Genomic DNA, 12,169 nt, shown 5'->3' with positions numbered 1-12,169 from the left:
CTAGATGATAAGTCACTTTGACCATAGCAACTCATGAAGGCATGGAAGGGCTGACTTCTTCATGAGGGTAGAGAGGGCACACCAAGGAAATCAGGGATCCCTGGAAAATATAGGTGAAGTAATCAGAGAAATTAGTTAAGATTTCATGTTACAATAAAAACCAAAATACTTAGGCTACTTTGAAGTGGGGGCCAGAAAAACATGTACCAGTGTAGGGTCAGCCATGAGGAAACCTTACCGACCTGTCTCTTCACTCTATTTCCTTGCTGGTTGGACTATAATTCAGTGGAGAAATTTCGAGTTTATGCAGAGAATCAGGATGCTCTGATGAGGGAAGCAATATTCCTGACCATGGAGTGTTAGCATGGAAACAGGTTGCTATGGAAACCATTTTCTTCAGCTCCTTCATTTTTATAAAGGAGAAATGTGAGGTCCAGAGAAGGGAAATGGATTTTTAGAGGTTACTTAAGAGGCAGCAGGGGGAAGAAAGCACCTCCAAGGCACTTGATTTGGAGTCAGGGAACCTGGGTTCAAATCCTGGCTCTGCTACTCATGACCTGTATGACCTTGGGCAAATCCCTTCAGCTTCCTGCGACTCAGTTTCCTCATCTATAAAACCAAGGGGTTGAATTAGATGCATTCTCAGGTCTCTACCAGCTCTAAATCTATGTTTTCCAATTCTCTCTGGACCTCAGTTTTCCCCACTGTAAAATGAATGCTTTATAGGTGATCTGCAACATTAGCAATCTATGCTTTGATGAATGCTCCTCCCATCTAAGTTACATACTTCAAGGATTTGCCCTTTTGTTGAGGAAAGTGCTCCTTTCACCAATTCAGGTTGCAATCCCTGCATGATACAGTAAACTAGCTTTTTGAGTTGTAACGAAATTAGTCCTCGTGTTGAGGCCACCCTAAGTGATGATCTTCTCTGAACTTGAGAGGTTGGCCCTTAGACACTAAGTCATCCAACCCATCACCAGTCCCACAGTCAAAGCCTTTCCAACTTAATTGGTCCTGCCAGAGCTCTTCCTGTGACATACATAACCTTCTAGGAATATAAGATCACTTCCATGCCAAGATGAAGCATCAGAGTAGGGTATTAGTGGAGGTTTGACCCACACATACTTCTTCTCCTCATACACTCACACACTTCTTCCCTTAAGCTGCATGACAACAGTAAGAGCTCACATTTCTATAGCAGTTTCCAGTTTCTGAAGTGCTTTCCTTACTTCTACTTTATGAGGTAAATAGTATGAGACATTATGCCTATTTTACAGATGAGAATGTTGAGACAGGGTCTGGAACATCCCTGCTTGGTTGAAGTCCTAGAGTTATATTGCCAAGGAAACTGGAACTAACCCTCACAAATGCTAGTACTACCATCACATCCCCATCCATTGATTTCAACAAATGAATCTAGTGACTCATGACCGTTGTCGAGTAGGCTAACAGTTGGGGAAAAGAGCTGATGGTATTAGGTATATCACTTGAGCTAATAGGCTCTGTCAGGTGGAGCCAAGAATCATGTAAGCAGGGAATACTTGCCTCCTAATGGTTCAAACTGGCTGTTTCATTGGGCAAATAGATCTAGGAACAGCATGCCATTTCTACTTAATTAGTCATACACTAGGTCCCAGGATCTTGGAGATATGGCAAAGTGGAGAGTTCCAAACATTGTATTAGCTGGGCCCTCCTCAGTAGCCACCAACTGAGGCTGAGGCAAGTCAACAACATTTGAAAGAAGGGAGATTTTTTAAAAAGTACAACAAAAGCATGACTCAACACAAACACGTCAATCTGTCACAGAATTGGGGAATAGCTTAGAAGGGATGATTCACAGGTAAATGTCAAGGCTTGGCCAATGGCAAGTCTCCTTAAAACATCAGCCTACTGCTGAGGTGTCAGTCACTCAGTCTGCCACTGCAACTAAATTAAAATGCAATTGGAAAATTTTTAACAAAATAGGTAAAAATACAGTAGAACAGAGATAATGTCAATATGTGGTTTTCTAAGTCAATATGTAGCCTTCAGGGAGCCTTCTATATGGTTTCATGGCTCTGTTTCAATTTGAGGTTGATACCACTGGTCAACAGCTTAGCCCTATGCTATTGTGGTCACCTAAATTGGCACTGCCAGCTTCTAGCCATCTGTGAACCATGAACTCCATTTACTCACATTCCTCAGACACCAGTGGGAGTACTTACTAAATCAAGTAAAGTGGACATTGACCATCTGTTTCTTGTCTCAGAGAATCCTGTCAATGAGAGGATCTTCACACCAGAAACTGGCCAAACCAACAAGCTTTTATTAAACTTCTACTATATGTAAGGCACTCTGCTAGCTGCTATGGTTTCAAAGACAGAAGTGAAAAAATAGCCCCTTACCTTCACGAAGCTTACATTCTCCTGGTTATGTCCCTGACCACTCAGTGTATCACTGGAGAGAACACTAGACAATTACTTATTTTCTCAATGGCATCATGTTTTCTTTACTCATAAACTAAGATTTCCCTAGCAATGTGGGATGGCTCACAGATGAAGGAAGAGACGTTTGTGAATAGCATGTAAGAGGACACTCAATTTTGGAGATCAATGATGTAGGCAGAAAATGTTCAAAGAGTTCAGAAGGATCTCACTGGGTCACATAGTTGGAGAAGGGGAGCAGATGGAAAGGAAGAGGCATTTCAGGGGGTAGTGGAGACAGCATGGGCAAAAGCCAAGGCCACGGAGAAAATCAGAATGGAAATGGGCAGAACAGTAGGAATAAAGGCCTACCTTGCTACTCCCTTCATTGACATTCTATCTCCCACCTCCAGGCTTTTGCACAGACTGTCCCCTGTTCCTTGAATGCTCATTGTCATTACACTCTTCCTCACTGCTGACTCTTGGATTCCCTAGCTCTAGTGTCTCAAGAGGCCTTCTCTGATCTCCTAGTTATTAGCACTCTCCTCCTCATTACTTTGTATTCACTTATCTGGGTATGTGTTGCTTTGCAGAAGTAAAACTACCGGGCCCCATGTTATCTTTGTCTTTGTACCCATGGTGCCTAGTATAGGACTTTGCCCTTGGTGGAAAACTAAAATGCTTGTTGAATTTCACTCAAAGGAGAGGGAAGAAGGTGCTTTTCCCGAGCGTAGTGCTCCAGGCTGTTGCTATAAAAGGTTTTGCTGCTCTCCTCTCTACAAAAATGCTTTCTTTCAGACCAGTAGGATTTTGTTGGCTGCCCCCTTGGGCATGTTTTATATTCCATGGCCTTGCCTCTAGAGAATAAATCTCTTTGCTTTCAAAGTTCTTAGGAAACCTGATTGAGGGTTCTCTCCTAGATGAAACCCCAAATAAGCCAGTGCAGCTGTTCCTGACATTTCATAAGGAAAGCAAGGCAGGCTGTGCCTGGCTCTGTCTGTGCTGGGGTGGGGCTGAATTCTTGAGCTCCCCTTCCCCACCCAGCCCAGCCTAGTAGCCTGGCCTTGACATCGAGCCCCCCATCCCTAGAGTTAGGGATGTGCGGAAATGTTTTCTATGGAGAGCTCAGCCTAAATCCTTGCCACGTTTCCCCAAACCCCATTACAGGGTGGGCCCTCCCACGCTTAGCCTACTGTCAGAGGAGCCACACTGGCCATGACCTCAGCACAACCCTGCAGTTGAGCCAGTTCAGTTCCTGGAGAACCATCAGCACGTGGGAAGCTAGGAGTGGGGCCTCCCTGGGGCCCAGCAATCAGCACCGAAATCACAATGTCCATTTCCTTGGTCCTTGGGGTCTCCAAGAGTTGCCATATGTGAGATTGCTCTCTCTGTTTCACACCTGCAGATATTGACAGCATTTCAAGTTATCTGCTGGCATACAAGATTAACTTGTTTGCAACATACAGAGTTTGACAGTGCATTATGTACTATAGCCTCATTCTAATGGGGTCATCCAGATCATTTTGAGATTGGCCAAGTTCTGCAGATAGATTGGGAGCTCACTTCTCCCGGCACATTTTAAGAACATGGCTTCTTTTTCTCTTTCCTTTTTTGGGGGTCCGAACCTGTGATTTTTTTCAGTGTGTGGAGCCCTCACCCTCCCTGGAAGTTCCTGCCAATGATGCAGCTCTCTACCTCCCCTGTACCTTCTAGTCTTAGGGACTTGCCTGAGGGCATTGAAAGGTTATGTCGCTTTGCCTATGGCCACACAGCCAATATGGGTCAGTAACAGAACCTTAACCTTGGTCCTCCTGACTTCAGGGATGGCCCTATATCTACTACTCTAGGCTGCCTCTCTTCTCTTTACCTGTCAACATCAAAATACTTTAACAAAATAACCCTATTTTACTGTGTTTGACGTTAACCAGGAGGAGAAAACCTCTTACCTAACTGTGAACACTGCTCTTCGAAATTTATACCTACTATGTGCAAAGCACTGTACTATATGCTTGAGATACAAAGATAAAAACAAAACAGTCCCTGCCCTCAAGGAGCTTACATTCTTCTGTTAAAAAAAAAACAAAAACAAAAACAACATGTCCATGCAAGACATAGGCCAAAAAAAACTACAAATGATTTTTGGTGGGGGGAGTATGAGGAATGGCTCTGTGTAAGAAGGCAGCCCTTTAACTGATATTTGGAGCACTTTGGGGATTCCACGAGGCAGAGGTGAGGAGGGAGAGTATTCCAGACATGGGTAGACAGCATGTACAAAAGCATAGATGGAGGCATATATAGAGAACAACAGTAAACGGGCCCTTTGGGCTGGATTTATAAAGAGTGTGAGAGAGGATAATATGAAATCAGGCTGGAAAGATAGGCAGTAGCCAGACTATGAGAGGTTTAAGAATAAAAGCACAAGAAGAGCCTAAATAAAGTTTTCCTGACCAATACCATTTTATAACAACATACTAATAACTAAACTGCACCCTGAGGTCAAGAAACCCCATTTTCATGTTGTTTAGGTGACCACTCATTTATGAGATTGCTTCTATTCATGGTAAGTGCCCCCTGGAATATTGTTTTATCTACACCTCCAGCTCCTCAATTCAGTCTCCGTATCACCCATGTCCAAAAACTTTATATTCCATTCTACACTCTGAGTCTATCACCTGTCAGGAGATAGACAGTATATCTTCTCATCAGCCCTCCACAATTGTGGTTGGTTGTTGCATTGCTGAAAGTCCTTATATCTTTCTAAGTTGTTCAGTTTTACAACGTTCTTAGGAATTGTTCTCCTGGTTACTTCCCCCTGGATCACTTCACAGCGATCCTCCCAGGTTTCCCTGAAACTGTCCCATCGTTTCTTAGGACACAATAGTGTTTCATCGCCTTGCTATATCATAATTTGAACAGCCATTCTCCCCATTGTTGGGCATCCCCTTATTTTCCAGTTTTTTGCCCCCACAATATTTTAGCACCTTTTTTTGATTTCTTTGGGATGTCAACCCAGAAGTAGCCGCATGCCCTTTCATGAACCTCTCTTTCTATTTATTGTACCGCCATCCTCCTGTCACTGAGGCTCAGAAGCTCAGAATCACCTTTAACTTTTCCCTCTCTTTCATACTCTGCTACACCAAGTCCTCTCAATTCTTTCCATCTCCCTGGTTCAGCCCCTCATTACCTTTTACCTAGGTCTCAGTTTCCCCTTTTTCTTTTATTTCAGTCTATTCTCTCACTGATTCATCTATACCATTGCTTGAATAATCTTCCTAACTTATCATTTAGATCATAGTACTCCATTAATTACAAACCTCCACTGGCTTGCTCCATTGTCTAACAAATCAAGTCAAAACTAATTCTGGCAGTCAAGTCCCTCTGAAATCTGGCTTCAGTCTCCTGTCTTATCTCACACTCTTCAAAGTGGAGCAGTAGAAAAAATGCTGGATTGGGAGCTAGACGTTCCAGGGTGGAATCCCAGTTCAACCTACTTCCTGCCTCCTTCGGCAAGCTACTTAACCTCCCTAGGACTCAGTTTCCCCTTATGCAAAATGAGAAGGTTGGCCTAGATGTCCTGTGAGGTACCTTGCAACTCCATTCTTCCACAGCTATTCCATGTTCCAGCCCAACTGGATGGCTTCCTCACCTTTGCTTCTCATCCTGCCCTCTCTTATTTGCATGAATTAGTTCTTGCTACCTGGAAGAAATTTCCCACACCTCCATCTCTATTCTACTTTACTTTCCTCCCCACACTCCAACCTTCCATTCCTTCCCTTCAAGGACTAATTCGAGTGCCACCTCCTTGATGAACAGCCCTGACTCCTCCAAGTAAAAGTGGTCTCTCCCTCTTCCAGTTTCTGCTAACATTTTACCTACCCTTTGACTTCGTATTGAATCCACTCTTCTTTTTATTAGGGCATATTTGTCAGCATGGCCTTTTCTCCCATTAGACTGCCAGCTCCTTGAGCCTTATCTTTATATCTCACTACCAGAGTGCTTTGTACATGGTTGGTACTTAATGCATAGTGATTGAATTGAATCTACTTGTTAAATTTAGGCCAGTATATCTTCAGAACCATGATGAGGCAGTGTGGTACAGTGGAAGCAGCACAGGATTTGTAGTCAAAGGACCTAGGTTCAAATCTCACCTGTGCTACTTACTAGCTGTGTCATCTAGGTCCAGTCACCTCGCCTCCCATGTCCTCACAGAGGACTTGTAAAATCATAAGGTTGTACAAGGCCTCTGATGATCCTTCCAGCTCTAAATCTATGAGTCTTTGATTCTGAGATAAGCGAATTAAAATTCAATACAGTAGAGAGGACAGTGATTAGTTGGTGGGAAGCCCATAGCCCAATTCATCTGTAGAGTCAGAACTGCAAATAGCACTGATCTCAGAACCTACAGATTCTCCCTGTCACCCTCTTTCCCTGTGCCTTAATTTCTCCCTTTCTATCTTCCTGTGTATATCCCTCTGTGTCTCTCCATCCCTTTAAGTCATCTTCTCTCCCTAACTTGTCTCTGTTTGTTTGGGGGTTTTTTTTGGTTTGGTTTTTTTACAAATCAACATTTCATTTGATTAAGACTTCAAGGAGAATTTACCTTTATTTTCCCCTTCCAGATATAGTGGCTAGAGGAGTCAGGAATCCTTTTCTCTCAGGCTGGCCTCTGACAATACTAGCTGTGTGACCCTGGATAAGTTACTTCACCTCTTAGTGCCCCTAGGTAACTTGCTAAGCCTGTAAAGACAGAGACCAGCTGAAGATCTGCATTGTGGTGGAGTTTGCACACTGAAAGTTCCTCTAAGCTGATGACATCGCAGGTATGGACCAAATCACTGTGATGTACCGGGAATTAATGTAATCCCCTCTGAAGTCATTTCAGGTAGACAACTGGCAGGCTGCTGAAATGGACAATGCCTTATCAGAGAATTGGGGCCCTTGCTGAGGAGTTAGCTTTGAAAAGGACCGCATGCCAAAGATGGCATAGGACTTTGGTAATACTACTTACAATAACAACAGCTGACATTTGTATAGTGCTGTATGGCTTACAAAGCGCTTTCCATACATTATCTCCTTTGATCATCACAACAATCCTGAGAAGGGAGGTATTAGAAGCATGACTTTCCTTTCTTTTACAGATAAGGATCTTAGGGATTATGAGATTTTAGATCTAGAGCTAGAAAGGACCTCAGAGGCTATCTAATCCAACCCCCTCATTTTACAGTTGAGGAAACTGAGGACCAAGGAAGGGAGGTGGTTTGCTCAATGTTACACACAGAATCATAGGTCTAGACCTGGAAGGGACCTCAGAGGCCCCTCATTTTACAGGGGAGGAGGCTGTGGCCCAGGGAGGGGAAGGGACTTGCTTAAGGTCATGAGCTAAAGCCAGGCTTTGTCTTCAAACCCACTAAGAATTGTGTCAGGAAGGCTAAACCCTAGAATAAGCTGAGGCTTGCAAGAAAGTGCTAAGAACAATAATAGGGACTTTTTGAGCTATATCTGAGGCAAGAAGAGAAAGGCAGGCTCAGGTTCCTGGCTTGAGACAGATGGCATTTTGTCTTATTAACTAATGTCAGTGAAAGCAGAGTCCCAAGACTGCTTCCATGTCTTCTGTCAAGCCTAATGATCTTCAACCTAAAAAGGGTAGAATAAACACAATTCACAGAATTGAGGCCCCAGATAGGTGAGGAGATAGTTAAGCGAACACCTCCGCTGCTCTAAATGAATACAAGTCCTAGCCTGGATGAATTGCACCCCAGGGTACCGAAAGAACTTGCAGCTGTGTGTGCTGAACTGCTTGCTGTCGGTGATCTTGAAGGAATCATGGAGAGCAGGAGACGTGCCAGAAGACTGGAGACAGGCCAATGTCCTGATTTTCATAAACTGGATTCATTAAAAACAAGTCATGCCAGACTAACCTAATTTTCTTTTTTGACAGGGTTACTTGACTAGGAGATCAGGGGAATGTTAGAAACATTGTATATCTGGCTTTCAGCAAGGAATCTGACAGCGTCTCTTAGGACATCTGTGCAGTCAAGGCTACATATCTCCAGGCTAAAAATCCTAGTTCTTTGCTGTATTGTTCCTTATGTGATATGGGTTTGAGTCCTTCTTACCATTCTAGTCACCCTGTCCTGGGCATGTTCCCCCAAAAATGTGAGACCTAGAGGAAGTGAACACAGTCTTCCATAGTTAAGTGGGTCAGCAAGTGGTCAATCTCCCTCCAAGAATAGGGATTAATAGAGATTCCCTGTTATCATTGAGGGGGATGCTATAAGACTGTTAAGATGCTATTAAGCCCTGTTCCATTCACAGTTTACATGAAGACCTAAGTAGCATGCTGATCAAGCCTGTGGATGCCACAAAGCTAGGAGAGGTACCTAACATGCTGGCTGAGAGGATGCTTTTCCCAAAAAAGCTAGAAAGCCTGGAAGGATGAAGTGAATTGGATGAATTGGATCAGTGGATGTTTGGTCATTGCCATTGACCTTTTACCACCATTAGTATTGTAAAAGGTATTGCTCACTTGAAATCTCCTCTTCCTTCCCCTAAAGCTTCCTGTGAATATCTCTTACCCTGACACATAAGTTGTAACTACTTGCCAGAGTCCCTCAGAGTAGACTTTGAAACCACTCAGGCACTCTCATCTCATTTAACCCACCTGTCATGACCCACAAAAGCAAACTTTAATATCCACAAATATGCATCCTGTCCTAATTGATCAATTTGTACAACTTCTGACCCTACATCCTGGCCCTGTCAGAGCCTCTAGCATAGGCAATAGGATCTAGAAGTCTATTCTGGGTAGGTAGGGTGATTTGGGGCTCTAATAAACACAATGGCAGAGATTCTGGGAAGAGGAAAGAGGATAGATGCCAGAAAGATACCTTTTTTCTATTTGCCTAGATAGTTGGTTCAAAGTTATTACAAGAAGGAAAAGTAGAGAGCAGGGAAGAAACTACATCTATGTTTTAATTCCTCCCGGCATCTTTCAAATCCTTCCCTTCCATACTGGCACAACCTTATTGTGCTGGGTGGTGGGGGGAAGAGGAAACAATTCCCTAAATCTTAAATGGGATGTTTGGAGATCATGGGGAGAATTCAGGTAAGAGGAAAGGACACAATTTAAACTTATGATCCTGTAGAATCTTAGTAGTGTCTCTAGTTGCAAAGAAAAGTGTAATGTCATAATTGGAGCAATACATAGTTCGATCCACTTTGTCCATGGTGAAACTGATTTCTTTCAAATTGATATGGATTAGCCAGCAAATGCCTTTTTTTTTTTTGCCATAGTAACCCATGAAATGGTGGGGGTACTGCATTAAAACTGGTCAAATCTTAGATATTCTAGATTCCTTAGGAATACAAGATTCATTAGGAACTTGACCAGCAAAGGTATTGTAACAATGGAATTGTAGAATGTCAGAGCTGGAAGGAACTCGGGGCTATCTCGTCCAACTCCCTTATTTGACTGATGATGAAATTGAAGTTGAGAAGTAAAGCAACTTGCCCAAAGTCACATGGCTAGCGAGTGGCAGAGTCTGGACTAGACCCAGGGCTCCTGCCTGCCAGGATACTGCCTGTCTCACCAGACCACAATGCTTCTTTTGTCCCATAACTCCTTGCACCACCCTGATCAAATATTTTCTGCTTCGATGTCAGCAAGGTGAGGAAAGGTTGTTTCAATAAAGTGATGTTAGTATCTAGTGTGATGCATTGTTGTTGAGTCATTTCAGTCATTTTGTCCGATTCTTCATAACCCCATTTGGGGTTTTATTGGAAAAGATACTGGAATGGTTTGTCATTTCCTTCTACAGCTCATTTTACGGATGGGGAAACTGAGGCAAACAAGGTGAAATGACTGGTCAGGGTCATACAGCTAGTAAGTGTTTGAGCCTGGATTTGAACTCAGGTCTCCCTGATTCCAGGTCTGGTGTGCTATCCCCTTTGCCACTTAGCTGTCCCTTGTGATTTGTTAGTTCATACAAGTAATACGATCCCAGCTCTCTAGGAGATTTCAGTAGAAGTGAACAAATGAAGAGAGTTTCTTTAAGGAAACCATGCCTGGTTCCTTAGAGGCAAGCTCACCAGGCTCAGAAAAATCATTCCTTTGTTCTAAGAACCTACTTGTGTCTTTCACCATGTGGTGCCCCAGAGGCCAATAAATCGTGGGAGTTTGATTCTGCCCAGAAAGGACAACGTAAATGCTGCAAAAATATAGGCAAGTAAATCAAACTAACAGCGCATCTAGCAGCATGGTGACCTATTTCCTGAATTGGACTTTGGAAAAACCTTCCCACAGAACAGCCAATTGTAATGTGTTAGTAGATTCATGCGCTGAAGTGCTCTGGCATGGAGGCCACTGCCCTATTGCTTCCCAAGGAAATTCCACTGCAGGCAATGTTATGATTAGTGGACTAATAACACTTGTCGTTGGAACACTCCAAACAAAGCAGCAGTGTGGACTGGCCTCCAAGTGCCTTAATCACCTATTTCATCATCTCAACACCAGAGTCCTGGCAATGGCTGATGGGTTTGTGGATCACATTGGTAATTAACCAGAGGGACAGCTGCTTGCTTGGGGATCTCCCTTCCTTCCATTCATAAGGCTTAGTCTATGTGGGGGTGTTAAATGGATTGGCTACTTTGTTTGGTACTCTGTGGTGTTTAGAGAAGAAGCAGGTGCTGGAGACTAGGCCTGGAATTCATTAATCTTTTTCCCCAAACCCACTTCTCTTCAAAACTTACATATTATTGTCAAGGGCACTACCATCCTCCCAGACACCCAGATGAACAACCTCTGGGTCATCCTTGACTCCTCTCACTCATTCTACATATTCAGTTTGTTGCCAGATCTTTTCATTTCTGCCTTCACGATATCTTCTCTCCACTTAACAGCCACTGCCTTAGTTCAGGCCCTCTTCACCTCTTGCCTGGATTGTTGCCTTCTAATTGTTCTCCTTGCCTCATGGCTCTCCTTGCTCAAGTCCATCTTCAACTCAGATGCCAAAGTGATCTTCCTGATCAATAAACTCTAGTGACCATTACCTCCATTTAAAGTTCTCACCTTGGCCCCTTTCTACAGGGCGTCCCTAAAGTCTGGACACATAGGAAAATTGATGGCAATGTGGAGTTATTGCACCGAATTCATGCGAATCTTACAAAGCGCATCAACTTTTGCATCACAAATGATGGAAATCATATTGAAGATGTTATTTGTTAATATTCCAATTAAATAAAATGTTGTGGAAAATTTCATTCATTTCATTTCTTGAAAATATGCATTTTTACCTATGTGTTAAGACTTTAGGAACACCCTGTACATTTCCAATTTGCTTATACTTTGTTGGCTCCCCCCACTCCACAATCCTGATACCCTGGCATAGTCGAGGTTTCTCACACAGAACACTTCATCTCCCATCTCCTTGTCTTTGCACTGGTTGTCTTACCCCCCTCCCCATATTCCCTGCCCCCTGCCCCTATGCTCTCCTTCCTCTTGGCTGCCTTAGTAACTCAGCTCAAAGCCCACATTTTGCAGGTCTTTCCTGGTCCTCTAGCTGCCAGTGCCTTCCCTTCTCAGATTGCTTTATGTCTACTATGTATGTATCTTGTATATCCCTATTTATGTATATGCTGTTTCCCTCATTACAAGTGAGCTCCTTAAGGGCAAGGACTGTTGCTTTTTTTGGTATTCTCAGAACTTAGCAGTGTGTGGGTACTAGTTAAGTGCTTAATCAATACTTGTTGACTGACTGGCACATACTGGC

General features: G+C 43.3%; 1 protein-coding gene across 1 annotated transcript in view; it reads right to left on the bottom strand.

Annotated features, from left to right (window-relative positions):
* Window positions 1-12,169, bottom strand: part of LOC118832755 (protein FAM122B-like) — a 94,588-nt gene that overhangs the window by 16,427 nt on the left and 65,992 nt on the right. The gene's annotated exons all lie outside the window — the stretch shown is intronic.

The sequence above is a fragment of the Trichosurus vulpecula genome, chromosome X, assembly GCF_011100635.1.
Source record: "Trichosurus vulpecula isolate mTriVul1 chromosome X, mTriVul1.pri, whole genome shotgun sequence".
NCBI classification, from domain to species: Eukaryota; Metazoa; Chordata; class Mammalia; order Diprotodontia; family Phalangeridae; genus Trichosurus; species Trichosurus vulpecula.
Note: the sequence above shows the minus strand (reverse complement) of the source record. Positions and strands in the feature narration are given on the sequence as shown.